Raw genomic sequence first — 15,500 nt, forward strand, 5'->3', positions numbered from 1 at the left:
GATCCAATTGTGTTTCTTCCTTTATTGTTGTATCATTTCATATTCATTAAAACGCCAGCCAACGCGTTTCGTCCAGTAAAACATTGTACTTCTTCAGGACAAAGAAGATAATAAGCATCAGTCCATACCATCCAGTAGTCATAAAACATTCCTCAATTTATGGGCCTAAATGAAGCATCTGTATAGTATTGAGGTAAATAGCCACAGTCCAGGCAGTATACGAGGCAAGAGAACATCCAAAGGTCATTAATAGCTGTCCACGCAGCTAGCGGACCAAAAAAACATTCCAAAGGTTGATGTACAATTTCCATTAATATGTTGCCCTTGGATGGGGAATTAACCACCCTGCCAAAAGCACTGCGATTGGTGTCAGCAGGGTCAGGAAAACCGGCTGGGGATCACGTGGACCTCGTGTTCCCCAGCGAGTTCTCCCGACTAGAAAACGTTCTGCTCATGTATATACAACAATCAATAGTACGCCACTGTAATTGTAGGGCTTTATACTACTCTTGCATTGATTAGAGAATTAATTTAGGAATTATGAGCCTGCCGGTGCTGGACCACAAAACCGGCGGCCTACTGCTCTTATGAAAAACATTCTACCCTGTGCTTTATGGGCTTACCAAATGTGCTTGCGTTGTAAGAGACATGTACCCCTGCCCTGAGTGCCCAGCTGTACCGTTGTTTGGATTCCTAATGCTGATTTTTTTTTATAGGCAAACATGGATCATGTGAGTGCACCATGGCATAGGTCTGTCTCACAGATTGCAGTCCTTTTGGACCAGGAGGGGCAACCAAAGTGGTATCCTCATAGTGGTGGAAGGCTACTGCCTTCACCAGGAGCTAAGAAGCGCGGAGGTGGCAGCATACCATGTAGTGATCAGTAGTAGTGAACAGAACCTTTTTACCCTGTGCACTCGAGTGGCGCCTACAGACGCACTCACCTTTTGAAAGGTTCCGCTGCTGTGTGCTAAACTCACCTTTGCCTTACATCAACTAGATCTGAAGAGCAGCTCAGGAGTAGTGACTCTCCATTGGTTGTATGTGTGCTTGGTAAGGGTAGAGGACAAGGATTGAGCAGTACTGTGCAGTACATGTGTGGTTAGTATATGTAATGGGTGCAATGTATGCCTGAGAGGAATACATCACAGGAGAGATGTAGTGCTGTGCAGTGCGTGCCCAGGGAAAGCATGTTCTGTGTGTATGTGTGCTTGCTTGAAGTACAATACATGAAGGGTGAAGTGTTGTACAGCGCACACATAGTGAGTGTGTGTGTTGGCAGTGTATGTGTTGTGAAATAACACTCCCTGGTTATCGATAGAACATCTTGAGTGTTGAACTGTGCATGCAGATGAGTGCTTGCTGAATGCATATGTACATGTAATAGTACAATGCATAGAGGTATTAGTGCTGGACAGTAAGTGTGCTGTGAGCGTACACTAAGTAAATATACCTGCAAGGGTGCATTGTATGGAGGACCCTGGGTTCCATTTTGAGAAGCCCAGGCCTGCCTGGTAAAGCTATAAAGAAGAGAGGAATCCACTAGACAGATTTGTGGATTGCAGTATTCCTGTGAGCTGGGTGGCGACACACTGGAGAGAAAAGGAAGAGATGTTCATCAAATTTCAAAAGACTGCTCTTTTATTCAGTGATTGATCACAAGAAAGGGAAATGGGCATATCTCAGGGAGATGGGGCTGATAAGGTAATTATAAAGAGTAGGGCTGGGAGTCTAGGATTAACCATTTAATGCACCCATAACTGTGGTTGATATTCAGGTGTGTACTCAGCTTCGGATGACTGCCTGCTGTGACAGACCAACAGGTTTCATGAAGGAAGATGAAAAGGAGAAGTGCCCACTTAAAAAGAAGCAGTACCCCAACATAAAAATTCAAAGACCATGACCCTAAATCATATTTAGTGTCTGGAAAAGGACTATAAAAGGGGAGATAAGTGCCCAAAAATGTGTGATCTGACAAGCAGCCAAATGGGCTGTGTAAGAAGGGGAAGCTCTGCAAGACTTCTGCCTGTGACCAGAGGACATCACCCATGGAAAAAAAGACCACCTACTATGGAGACTGGAGCACCAGTGCCTGCATGCTTGCCAAGACCAGCGGACCTTGTGAGGAAGAAGTGAGCTTTAGAAGGAGCAATGTCCAGTGGGGAGCCCTACTGTAAGAACTCCCTGTGCAAAGAGTGAGTATTTGGTTGTGCACCAATTGGGCCACCTCCCGTGTGCAGTACAGTTTTATGACCTCTGTATACCAAGAGAGTACTGCCATTGGCAAAGCCATGTGTTGAGTGCTGTGTGGGTCTTGCTGCCCATACTACTGCACTTCTGTGACCCGGAATGCCAGATGGAGCCACTGGCAAAGCACTATTTCAAGGAATGCCAAGACTTGTGACCATCTGAGCTGGGGCAATTAGGTTGGAAGAGCCTGCGCCCTTATCACAACATACTGCGGCAACTCCGTATGCTGGGAGCCTGCCAGTACCAATATGGACAAAGGATTCAGGCTGCTACACAAAGGAGAGGCTGAGGCTATGACTTGTGGGTTGGACCAGCACTATGAGGGAACTGCCCTGACCACCCACGGAGGACTGCTGGAGATGGCGTGGGCGATGTTGCATCCTCACTGGCTCCAGTCAGGAGCTAAAGAAATGATTCCCCCACACACCCTCATTGATCCAAGTAACTTACCTCATCTTCATGAGCAGGGAGCTGCTCTAACATCTGAGAAACCGCCGGCAGCGCCACTGAGGAGAGAAATCCTGGGCAACCAGATGCTGCTGCGTGGGCCATGAGCAGTTCGACTTCTCTGAATAAAGCAAGAGTCATGGGTGCACGTTGAAGGCGCCTGCTGCATTAGTGAACTCTTTTGTGCTGCAAGAGCATGTTAGATGTCAACTGAGTCAGTTGGGCCCCGGGGGACTCGCTACTAACAGTGGTGCAGCACCATTGACACTTTTGACTACGTTCCTAAGCAGTCAAAAGGGAGAACTCTTGATTACGGCCTAATAGTTTGCATTCCTTGATGCAGTCATCAGTGAATGGGAAATGACACTGAACACATTACACGATGGAGGGTGGGAAAGGGACTCACCTGACAATCACTAGATTCCCAACCTCAAGGGGGACTGTGTTGTCGCTTCTGAATGTCGTACTTCACTGCATGCATAGAGTTAGAAATAAAATGCAAGCATTTGGTTGGAAATTGATTTATTGTTCGTACTGTTTGCATTTTGAGTTATGAGTCATGTTCACAGGCCTGTATCTTCATTCCAATTAAGAGAGCCTTGGCTATCACTGAGGGTCAAGTGCAGAAGACTTGCCCGGTAGGATGGGCCCCGGGACATCAGGAGTAAAAGGCTTCAACAAACACAGTAACCCCTGCATGCCCCGTGACCCTCTAAAAGGGGTTCTGACACAACCTATGCTGGTTAAGGTACAGACACAGGGGTAGAAAGGAGCCGGGTAGTAGCTATAAATAGTGCAGCAGGTATAGTGGCAGAAGGACCCTGGAGTATGAGGGACCCACTGCTTTCAAATTATAGCTGCATTTTACCACCGAACCAGAGGATGAGTTTCCTTAACTGTATTAGATCCTCATGCCATTGCTACATGGCAGGTAAAGCATAAGAATATAAATAGACAAGAAAGAAAATACCTACCAAAAGAGAAGGTAGGCATCCAGTGTTGTGAGGCCGACAAAAACAACACGTTTCTTCGGAGAAGACCAAGTTAGGGACTGGTTATAAATATTTGTTATTAAGTTAATTCTAGGGCTATTAATAAATATTAGGACAGTCATGAGGAAAATAGATGAGGAGATAATGTTGAGTAATTGTTCCAACCAAGATTACCTCCCTCCTTTGTTTTAAGCTATAATGTTGTCACTTTACAGGCTCATGTAGTCCTTAATAAGATAAAAAGGTTAATACATTTTTTAAAATATTTCTGTGTGTGATAATATCGTGTTTATTTGTTGTTTTCTGTAAAGTATTCACACAGTTAAGAGGCCACTTCAGAGCACTAAAAATCATTCCATGATCACAAAATGTGAAAAGCCCAGGAGGGAAGATTGCACTCATGTCACATGGGACACTTTGCTTAATGTACAATTTGATATAACTTATCACTGATTTTAACTTAATGAGTTGCAGATATAAAGGATAACAATAAAAGTCTACATAACATTTTAATGCAATCCCATAGTCTCTTTATTTGCATATGATTGCATGGTAGGCATCATTAAATGCTTGCATTATTTTTAAGCATAAGCTCAAATATTCACTACTCTGTAGTGACAAACAAGTAGAGGGACGTGCTGTGTGTTTCATATATCTGTACATACTTAGTACACCATATCATAAACATTGCAAACCTTATACTTTGGCTTTCACTGTAAAATAGACTACCCCCATTAAAGATAAGGGTACGACAGTGATGCATTGGATAGCATTGTGGAATTTGTATAACAATTCAAACCTCTGACGAGGCCTAGAAGTGCTCAAATTCAAATCAGTTTACTGGGTGCCCTTTTCCCTGACAACAAATCTTGTGTCATAATTTCCTTCTTCTACTTAGCCTCCTCACTTAATGTATCTTTTTAGGGCTTTCCATGATGACAATTGAGATTGGTGAGGCATATGGGTGGGCATCAATGTGCACCTGGGGAGACTCTACTTTTGGGACATGTACCTGCAGCGTGTTGATTTCTCATTCTATGAAGGGACAGAACAGTAATGCACCACAAACCACTACTACTCTCAGCAGAAGTCTAAAAAAGCAATGTTGAAATGAGAGCCAGAATGAAGCTTCTGCTGTCAGGATTGATTTGGCAACTGGCTGTTGAGACAGCTATCACATTGTGCAGAGGAAACATCCTTAATTACGAAGCCGGAATCACGCTGTGCCTTTACAACGCCGACAATAGAACGAACACGTTGTTACCAAGCATTCGTTTAACATGAAAGTCGTTACAACGACTTGCTTTAGGGGGCGCACTGGTGGAGTGGTGTGGGATTTTGTGGTGAATGAGCCACTTTTGTGGTCTGACCCCCTATGATGACCCTCAACCACCACCATTTTGTACTGACTTAAGTGTGTTATGTTGCCCTAGCCTTAATGTAGGATGGGTTTGCATATGCCTGCTTTTCTTCTGCCTTTTAGTGGAATAGTCTTTCCAAGAATAGAAGGTATGGGATGTTGAGGTGCAGTCTTGTGGGTGGTGGTGCACACATGTGCTCAATGTTGTATACTGAGGGATTAAGTGTATAATGTTATTTGGGTTAGGTGAATTATGACTTTGACCTATTGGCTTTTCCAATGTCATTCTGCCTTCTGACTTTACCTTTCTTCAAACTTTTCTGTGTGCACAGTGGTGCTTGTAAGTTGTGTGGATGAGAATTATAGGTGCTCCTTTGACATGGTTTCATGTCATCCTTGCTTTTTTGATTCCATCTTGCTTTGGGCCTTTGTGTGCATGGCTTAACTAACTCTGAAGCCATTTTCTGTGCCTGCACGAAGAAGAGGGCATGTTTTGCTTTCCTCCTGTTTTTACTGACTAGAGAGAACTGGTTCTGATCAGAGCAATGTACATGGTCTGTCTTGTAGTCATAGCGAGGTCCTGATCAACCGTTGCTGTGACCTTGGAATAGGCTGGTACGGGCTCTCATGAGAACTAGGGGGCGGGGCTTGCTAGAAGCTTCGCTGTGTTTTGAATGTGTATTAAAAAGGGGAGTCTACACTGGCCTGGTGGAAGTTCATCCGTGGAGCAGACGTGCTGTCACGCAAGAGTGGAGGCTGGTCTCACCTCTGAGCTTTCGCCCGGTTCAAGCAATGGACTCCCCTTGAACAAAGTGGGGTGAAATGATGGAGCAGTAGGTGAGTTGTCTCTGCTACTAACTGTCTCTTGATTCTTTACTGATTCTCTCATTTCCTTCTTATTTTCTGATTCTTATATCCAGACATATATATTTCTACATATATGTTTGCCTTGATTGTGTTTCAATCATACTATTGATATGTTAGAGTCTGCTATGATAGGTGCATTTGGCTTACTGTGTGGTGCTATTTACTAATAAATACATCCCAGATATACCAATTCGTCTTTTCCTTGTAGCAGGAGGTGTGGACTCTTCTTGGCCAAGTATTCTGTTGTAGAAGGATGGGTGAATTCCCTTCTAGCAGGTAATTGTGTTATATGAAGTTGTTTTACTCCTGGCAGGTGATGTGCAAAGTCTGTATATATATTGTTTTCTTGCCTTGCCTTTGGGGGAGTGTTGAAAGTTTGCCCACCTTAGGAAGTGCTGTGTATATGTTATATTCCATAAGTTTGGAACTGATATTTTCTCCCTGGGAAAGTGACGGTACATTCCTTGGTCCAGGAGAGATCTAAAATTTGTCATTACAGATTTTAAGTCGTACACCTTCCCTACTGTTGAGCAGACTGGAGTTGGAATAGTGAATGATACTATTCCAAAGTTCAACGCTCCCCTAAAGCAAGTTATTGTAATGACTTGCATACTAAAGGAACATGTCGTGACGACGCATTCGTTCTAATGTCGGCATTGTAAAGGCATGTGGGATTACATCATACAACCATTGTGCAGACCTGCCCACTCTTTGTAGGGGATAGAAGAGCAAACACTGTCATAGTCCACATAAGTGTGCTGGTGCCATTTGTTTCTTTGTCATGTGAACAATTCAGGGAGACAAAGTGGAAGGATTACTTCCACATGTGTGATGCACTGCAGTGTGGACACATGCATGCATAGCATGCCAAAATGTACTATTTGCATGCCTGCAACTGAAGCCCATTGAAAGTTGAATGGAACAAGAGAGAAAACAGAGATACTGGACATCAGCACTCTGAATTGTCACTCTACGGCATGCTGTCACCTATTTGAGTCATGTTTCGATTTCAAATTATCTTTTTTGAATTTTTTATGCAAGAGCAGAACAGGAGCCGGTATCAAGGTCTAGAGGTGTTTCAGCTGATCAACAGACAAATGCCAGTAATAGACGTACAACTTAACAGTGAAATGACCCCTTAGTCACCAGCTCAAGAAGGAAGAAAGGAAAGAGTGAATAAAGGAAGAAAGTGAAAGGAAAAGCCGAAAGGGGAAGAGAAGAGAGAAAAGAGAGAATTATCTAGCGCCTCGAGCCTCATACATAATGTAGCATAGTACAACAAATATCCGGCCAGGGCAATTTCCGTAAATGTGAAGCCCACATGGGAATCATCTTCCAAAAAATGAAATCATGGCGGCTTATGAGAAGCAAAATATTCGTCCAGGGTAGACCATATGCTCCTCGTGGAGGTTTTCCAAGGTGAATGTTGCAAGACAATGTTATCTGCCCCCCTGAGGTGTATGACCCAGTTCATCCAGCACTTGTAGGAGGCCTTGCTAGTATCCTTCCAATTGGTGAGTATTATTTTAACTGCAGAAATCAACAGTAGATCAAGGAGAGCTCGGTCCCCTTCCGACTGCAAATCCACCTGTAAAAAAGCAGTTACCACGGACGGTAGGGTCCTGGGGAGTACACAGTTAAACAAATTATTCAAAAATAAGTAGACCCTATCCCAGAAGGGTTTCACAACAGGACAGTGTAAAATAAGGTGAGCCAAATCTCCTCTGTCTTGATTACAATTCCAACACACATCATCTTCCCGGATCCCCATGGAGAACAGCCTAGCCGGTGTCCAAAAGGCTTTGTGTAATAGCCAGAATTTCGTTTGGGAGAGAACAGGGGAAATCTTATTGCGTGTAACTGATCTCCATAACGGGGACCACGAATCTTCGGTTAGCTGATTAGCCGAAAGCACCTTCCAGTAATCTACTACCTTAGAGTTAAGCTTGGAGGATTTTGGGCGCAAAAGTTGGTAAATCTGAGAGACCTGGTGGCCAAGCCTATTAAGTTTTGATGCAAACGTGGGTAGCGAAGGGGAACTAGGGGATATTCTGGATTTCGCAATGGCAGCCCTCACTTTCGGAAAATTATAAAATTCGACATCAGCTAAATGGAAACGAGATTGAAGTTCCCTGAACGTCAATGGGTATGCATTATTTTCCAATTGATGGGGAAAAAAGATACCTTTTTTGCACCAGGAGTCAAGGAATAATGGATTACCATTATAAAGGAACTTGGAGTTTAGCCAAAGCGATTCCCTATTGGAGCCCTTCATACTGACATCCATGGACCTATCTATTTTTAAGAGAGCTAATTTAGTGTTCTTAAAAATGGACCTAGAGTGGGTGGCGACAAGACGGTTAGCCGTGAGAATCGACAGGGGGTGTATGTTATTGAGGAGGGCCCCTTCCACTTCCAGCCACACTGGTATATAGTGATCAGGAGGAGAAACCCAAAGCAGGCCTTGCTTCGCCAAAAAGGCATATTGGTAGAGACGAAAGTCAGCCAGGTTAACGCCTCCCATTGTCTTGTCAAGCCTCAATTTTTAAATGCTAATTCTGGCTTTTTTACCGCGCCAAAGAAAGGATGTTAAAAGAGTATCTAATTTATGGTGAAAGGAGTCAGTTAATATAAGTGGCAGCATACTTATGAGATAATTAACTAAAGGAGTAACCATCATGTTGATAGTCTCAATTCTCCCCCACCACGTGATGAATTTTGGGGACCAGGCATCCAAAAGTGTCTTAATTTTCTGTAGGAGTACCTTTTCGTTTTGATACAGGGCGTCCATAATAATATTACCAAATTCAATCCCTAAGTATTTAATAAAACTCGACAGCCATGTTAACCCAGAGTCCCCCAACATTTCGCTAGTGCAAAACACGTTTAATGGTTTAACTTCCGATTTGTCTGTATTGAGTTTATACCCGGAGTGTAAAGAATATAATGCAATCGTTTCCATTAGGGCTGTAATGGAGGAATCCGGACGTTCTGTAACTATCAAAATGTCATCCGCATACGCGGCCAATTTGACACGTACACCATTGATGTCAATACCTGCAATATCCGTGTTGAGCTTGATGGCCTGAAGAAGAGGTTCCAATGCCAAGAGGAAAAGTGATGGAGATAGAGGGCATCCCTGTCTGGTACCCTGATAAAGAGGGAAGGACTCCGAAAGTGACCCATTGACAGCTATACGGCCAGTCGGCTTTAGTAAAGTGACATAACCATTTTAATAAAGTCCTTACCCAAACTAAAGAAATGCAGGCAACGTTCCAAGAATGACCAAGGGACTCTGTCGAAGGCCTTCTCGGCGTCTAACGTAATGGCAATCGAGGGTTCAGATTTAGTTGCAGCATTTTCTAATACATGGCATAACAGACGTGTGTTATCATTGGATAACCGGTTCCGGAGGAACCCCACCTGGGAATTGCTTATCAATTTATGAAGGACCAAATTTAGCCTGACCGCAAGAATTTTAGCGTATAATTTGCAATCAACATTTATAAGCGAAATGGGCCTATAATTTTTTGGGTATACAGGGTCTTTCCCCTCCTTGGGAATAACAACAATGTTAGCTTCGGTCATAGAATCAGGCGTGTGTCCCGTGTCAGCAATATGGTTAAAAACCTGTTTCATAGCAGGACCTAATTGGATTATAAAGGATTTATAGAAGGATGCCGTGAAGCCATCTGGCCCCGGTGCTTTGTTTTCTTTCAAGGACCTGACCGTCTTATCTATTTCCGAGCTGTTGATTTCCATACCTAACATGGCAGAGTCTTCTTCTGAGAGTTGTGGCAGATTAAGATCACGGAGGAAAGCAGTGCACTTCTCAGTGTCAAAAGTCTGATTATTTGAATATAGGTCCTGATAAAATTGTTTAAAAGTATTGAGAATGCCCTTGTGTGTTGTATGGGTTAGGTTATTAGCATCCTTGATTGAAGAGATGACGTGTTGATTTTGTCTATGTTTAAGATATGAAGCTAAAAGTTTCCCTGCCTTGTTGGCCTCACAAAGATTCAGCGCTTTAAATTTATTAATCCACACCCCCGCGCGTTCACTCAATATCTTATTGTACTCATACTTCTTCTGTGTCATAGTCAGCAGTAGAGTAGAATCGTTTAAGGAGGCAATGTGGGCAGTCTCTAAGTCTCTAATTTCCCGTTCTAGCTGGAGTAGTCCCTGGTTCAGGCGTTTATTTATTTTTGTTTTTATAGCAATGACTAGCCCCCTTATAGTGGCATTCAATGCATCCCAGTGTGTATTTATATTAGTATCAGACACCTTGTTATGACCAAGGTATTCAGAAATGGCCTCCGCAATCTTCTTTTTATCTTCAGGGTCTGATAAGACATCGTTGTTAAACCGCCATCGTTTGGGAGTTTGTTCCTTGTGACTTCCGGTTAAGTTAAGAGAGATGCAAGAGTGATCAGAAATCAATCTTGGGGCGATATCAGAGGACTCAATGAGGCTGGTGTATGCCCCAGAGACAAGGATATAATCAATCCTAGTGTACGAGTTGTGAGGGGCCGAATAAAAAGTATAATCCCTTGTGTCTGGGTGCTGGAGTCTCCAGGGATCTTTGAGATTAAATTTAGAACAAATAGTGGTGAGCACAGCGTGTGAGCTCGTAGGTTGGTAGTGGCAGTTGGACTGCCTGTCAATTATCAGGTCCAGGGGAAGGTTGAAGTCACCTGCCATTACTATAAGATCCTCCTGAGGAATACTATCTAACCTGTCGGAGACGCTGGACCAAAAGGTGGGGTCATCCGTGTTAGGCCCATAAATATTGATCACATGTATTAAATCTTCGCCTCTCCTCAAGTGAGTGATCAAAAAACGACCTTCATTGTCGTGTGTGGAGGATTCTAGCGTGATATTAGCAGATCTCAAAATCAAGGTTATGACCCCTTGTTTCTTCTTAGCTGCTGGAGAGCATGCCAATTGCGAAATCCAGTTACATTTAATGAGGTTATTGTCCACTTCGGAAAGTTTAGTCTCCTGTAACAGCACAATGTCACTTTTGGTCTTGGCTAAATACTCTAAGACCTTACGTCTTTTCACAGGGTGAGTAAGACCTTTAACATTTAGAGACACTATCTTCAAATCGCTCGAAAGGGCACTTTGTTTGTTAGTGGCCATTAAGAACGGTTTCAAATGGTGAACTCAGTAAGTATGGGTCTTGACATAGGGACAAATGCGAATAGTTTAAATACCACAGAGCAGGCCTAATATGGTAGTCAACAAAATCATACATCAGGAACAGCGTTATACCCATGGAAGCCGGATAATCCCATCCCGAAAATTGCATATGGGATATAGGGCCCCAGACATGTCTAGCGAGTAGGAGACGCCAGATAAAGAGAAGAGTGAAGGAGAAAAAGAAAGAAAAGAAAAGACAGAAAAGTAGAAGGAGAGCAGCTGAGGAAACAACTATGAAAACCTTGAAAACGTTAATGAAAACGTGGACGCTCTCAACCCAATCCCCCCCCCCTTCCCCTCCCTCCCCACCCCTACCGCAATACTTAGCATGTGGGAGGTGCGACGACAGAAGTATCCACCCGCACTCCGGAGGAAACATCATGGTCAGAACATATACATACCTTCCCAATACCCAACTATCAAACAACCTTCGGTTAAAAATGCAAGCCGAAAGAAAAACAAATACCGTCAGATCCAAGTATCATCCCAACCAATAAAGGACTTGTACAAACCAACAAATTACATATGAGTCGATACAATGCACCGGAACCTCTGAATAAGACAATGTTAAGAGGAGCAAAGGAATCAGTGCATGCACTACCCCGGACCTGGTGAGGACTTCCTCTTACTGGCCAAGAGCTGTGATGAATCCATGTCCTGAGTAGGAGGGCCTTCCAGATAGGTCGCAAGGGCTCCGGGGTCGTTGAAAAAGAGGTGTTTCCCCCCGTCAGTGATCTTGAACCTAGTAGGACCGACAAAGGAGAACAGGATACCCTTGATCCTCATCTTGTCCCTTAGATTTAGGAAACCCCTACGTGTATCAACAGTAGGCTTCGAAAAATTTTGGGTAAAAATGATTTTGTGACCCTTCCAGATGAGATGGTGGTTTTTCCGGGCATAGCCAAGTATTGCTTCTACCTGTCGAAATCGCAGAGGCTTACAAATGATTGGACGGACCCCCTGCCGTGGTGAGGATTTAAATGAAGGGATTCTGTGTGCTCTGTCCAATTCAAAAGGCTGATCAAACGATGTGCCAGTGAACTTAGAGATCCAGTCCTCTAGAAAGGCTAAACAAGAGCCCAGAGCCTCCTCCGACCCCTCCGGAACACCAAGAATTCGGATGTTGCCCCTACGATTGCGGTCTTCCAACTCGGCTGTCTGTCTCAAGAGCATAGACGACATATTCTTCAGGGCATTTGTTTCCTTACATGACTGGGTTACGATGTCCTCAACATAACTGATCCTCTGTTCAGCTACAGAAAGTCTGTTATTCACAGTATTCATATCTGCTCTAATGGCCGTTATCTCCAGCTGTATAGTTTCTGTGGTTTGTTTGGTTGACTTGGCCAACTCATGGACATCAGCCAGCTTTTTCAGGATTAGGTCCAAAGTACTGTTGATATGTGGTTTCACATTGATGGGTGAGTCTGACTGTGAGGGTTCACCTTTATTTCTCTTGTGCAACAACTTAGATTCGCGGTCAGCCATTTTGGAGGTCGTGGTAACAGTTGGATAATTAGTTGGTTTTTCGCTCGGTTAGCGAAATTATCTAATGACTGCCAAAAGCGCCGTGCTAGGAGAAACAGGATGACTGCATGCCTGCATGGACCTTATGTGGGTGTTTTATGAAGATCTAGTGGGCCAGTCGGCCACAACACTTGCAGCTTGCCATCAAATTACCCAGGTGTGGTAGGATTAGCCGCCAGAAGGCCGTGTGGCAAAGGTCGCAGAGAAAAGGTAGTGGTCCTAGCAGGTAGCCAGTGGTATCAGGAATTATAGCAGCGTGGATAAATACGCCCGGCTAAGAGACCAAACCTATCCCCAGCTTGGTGAGCAAGTCTTACCCTCCGCAATTCGCACACGGAGCGCACAGGGCTTGGTGTGATAGAGCTTGGTGTACAGCTCCTTCCCTCCTTCCCTCCGTAATTCGCCACACATAGATTGCCTCAGGGGTCAAAGACAGGATCTCAGCCGAGAGGAGAAAACAGGAGTGCCCAGGCCGCTATCCGCTGGATGACACGAGCCATTCTCAAATGAAGTGGCATTCAGGTGCTTGCATAATGCTGTATGGGAGCATCCATCTATTCTCAAGCAGACCCATGGCATGTACTGGACTCGCGCTGGTCACTTGGAGGTAACGACCGCTTTGGCTGGCTGAGATTAAGGAGCGCTAGTGAAACGTGGAGCCCCTCCGCATCGCCGCCATCTTGAGGTCAGGCATGCAGATGTGTTAACTAACAGCTCGCCGAAGTGACAGAAGGTGCTGAGAATACTTTGTCAGCAAGGCGCCATCAGCGTTACTAAGCAGCCATGAGCGACAGACAATCGTGTACCTGCTGTGGGACATCGGATCAGCCGAACGGGGACATCTCGTCCGGACCTTCAGTTAGGCGCCATTTTGTATTCCTTCGCAGCGCGTCGCGAAGCAAAACCCTCTGAAAAGTCGACTATGCAGGGTCCGCCGTCGGGTTTAGAGGGCTCCTCCAGCGCCAGACTCCTTACATAGCGATGCCCGCACTACCAGAGGCGCGAACAGTCAGTCGCAGGGCACGGGAAGGGCAGCGTTTTCCCCCGGTCCGACGGAGTGACTGAATCACTATAATAAAATACATACCTCCAGAATATCTCTAAACCTCAGACTACCTTAATATTGGTGGAATTCTGACATTCCTTGAACTGACACAAGCAATAAAAATGAGATTGATAAACTTCTTTTTTCTATAAACCTCTCTCTTTTCTTCATGCAACTACCTTATGTTCTCGATTACATGCTCTCTGGATCTTAATATTATATATATTGAGGTTGTTTCTCAAACTATAATATAAACAAATATTCACCAGAACTCAGAGGTTTATATTCACACTAATGAATTGATTGCTTAAGCCTATACCACTATCATAGATACAAATAAATACATCATCAGAATGTAAAGATGGTGAGGATCCTTTCTTTTCCTCGTTCAATTTTGGAATCTAAAGGAGCAACAGAAAAGTCAAATGAATACTCCATCAAGGTATTCTTTGCAACAGTACTTTAAAGTCAGTTAGGTTTGTTTTCAAAATACAACATAATTTCTTAGAATTAATTTCTCTGTACCCAACTTCTACTTCATGCTTTCAAAGTAAAAAAAACAAAATTATCTTCCAAGGCTTTCAACAAATGTCTCATAGCAAGGTCCTGGCTGCAGCAATAAAGTATCTTGATTGATTAGCAAGGAGCCTCTGGACCACACAGAACATATACTCCATATTTTCAAGAAGGGTACCAACATTTCCAAAACACTGTGAGAGTTCTGTGGTCTCATGGGAAAAGTAGCTTCTGATTCTGCATTAAGACGCCTATGCATTGTGACTCCTCTAGAGATGTGGAAAATGTTGGGAGCAGCGCCAGCCTTCTGAGTACATCACCAACCTTTCCTTCCCTGAAATAAATGTAAAAGAGTATTGCTCTCAGCAAAAAAGTGAGCACATTAAGGTAAGTCGTTAACACAGATCATGACTAAATCAAAAAATTACACAAATGTAAAAATGATGACAAACCAAAAGGAATTCATCCCTTCTCCCTCCGCCGCCACAGGAGAAACTGCCCACCATCAAAGATATGTAGTGACTTGTGTGATCTCTGTGATATCTGGCTCTTGGAGCAGTCGTTAGCTACAGCTCTCAAGAATCTTGGAAGTTTAGGACAATCAGTCAGGAACAACAACTGAGTTCAGGACAAGGAAACTAAACAGGGGGGGGGGGGGTTGCTTTCTGAAAGTACAAGGGATTCCCATACAAAGGGTTAAATATAAACAAGAGAGAACCTGAAGCCCAAGAAGAAAGCAGCACAGAAACAGGCTGGAACAGGCAGTGAATAGGGAACTGGGAAAGCTATGAAGATAATGACAGAAAGGAAAAAGTCAGAAAACGACAGGCAAACTATCATAAATTATAGTTTGTCTCCTCCTTGGAAGTGATCTCTCTGTGATGTGAAAAATATTTTACAAGGCAAGGAGCAGATTAATCTCACTCAGCAGCTCCTATGGAGAAGAAGCACTGAGTGGTCTGCTGTGCTAAAGCCATCAAACTTGGAGTCTCATTGGCAAACTAGGAAGCAATAAAAATCAACCTAATTAAATAAAGACACAAGAAGACAAAGGGGAACAGTAGAAGGTACACAGGGACGGGAAATGTGCTTAGCGAAAAGCTAGACTGGAATAAGGATCAGAGACAGGGCTGGAATACACAAACTGAATATACTGGATGTCTCATGCTAACTAGGACACAACAGGATTACGAACACAGAGAACAAGTCACGGAATCTGAACAAACAAGATAGATCAGGATGTGTGCAGTTAAAACTATGAGCAAGGCAAAAAACAGGAAAAAAGAGGCAGGGT

Source organism: Triturus cristatus, chromosome 3_1, assembly GCF_964204655.1.
Source record: "Triturus cristatus chromosome 3_1, aTriCri1.1, whole genome shotgun sequence".
Lineage (NCBI taxonomy): Eukaryota > Metazoa > Chordata > Amphibia > Caudata > Salamandridae > Triturus > Triturus cristatus.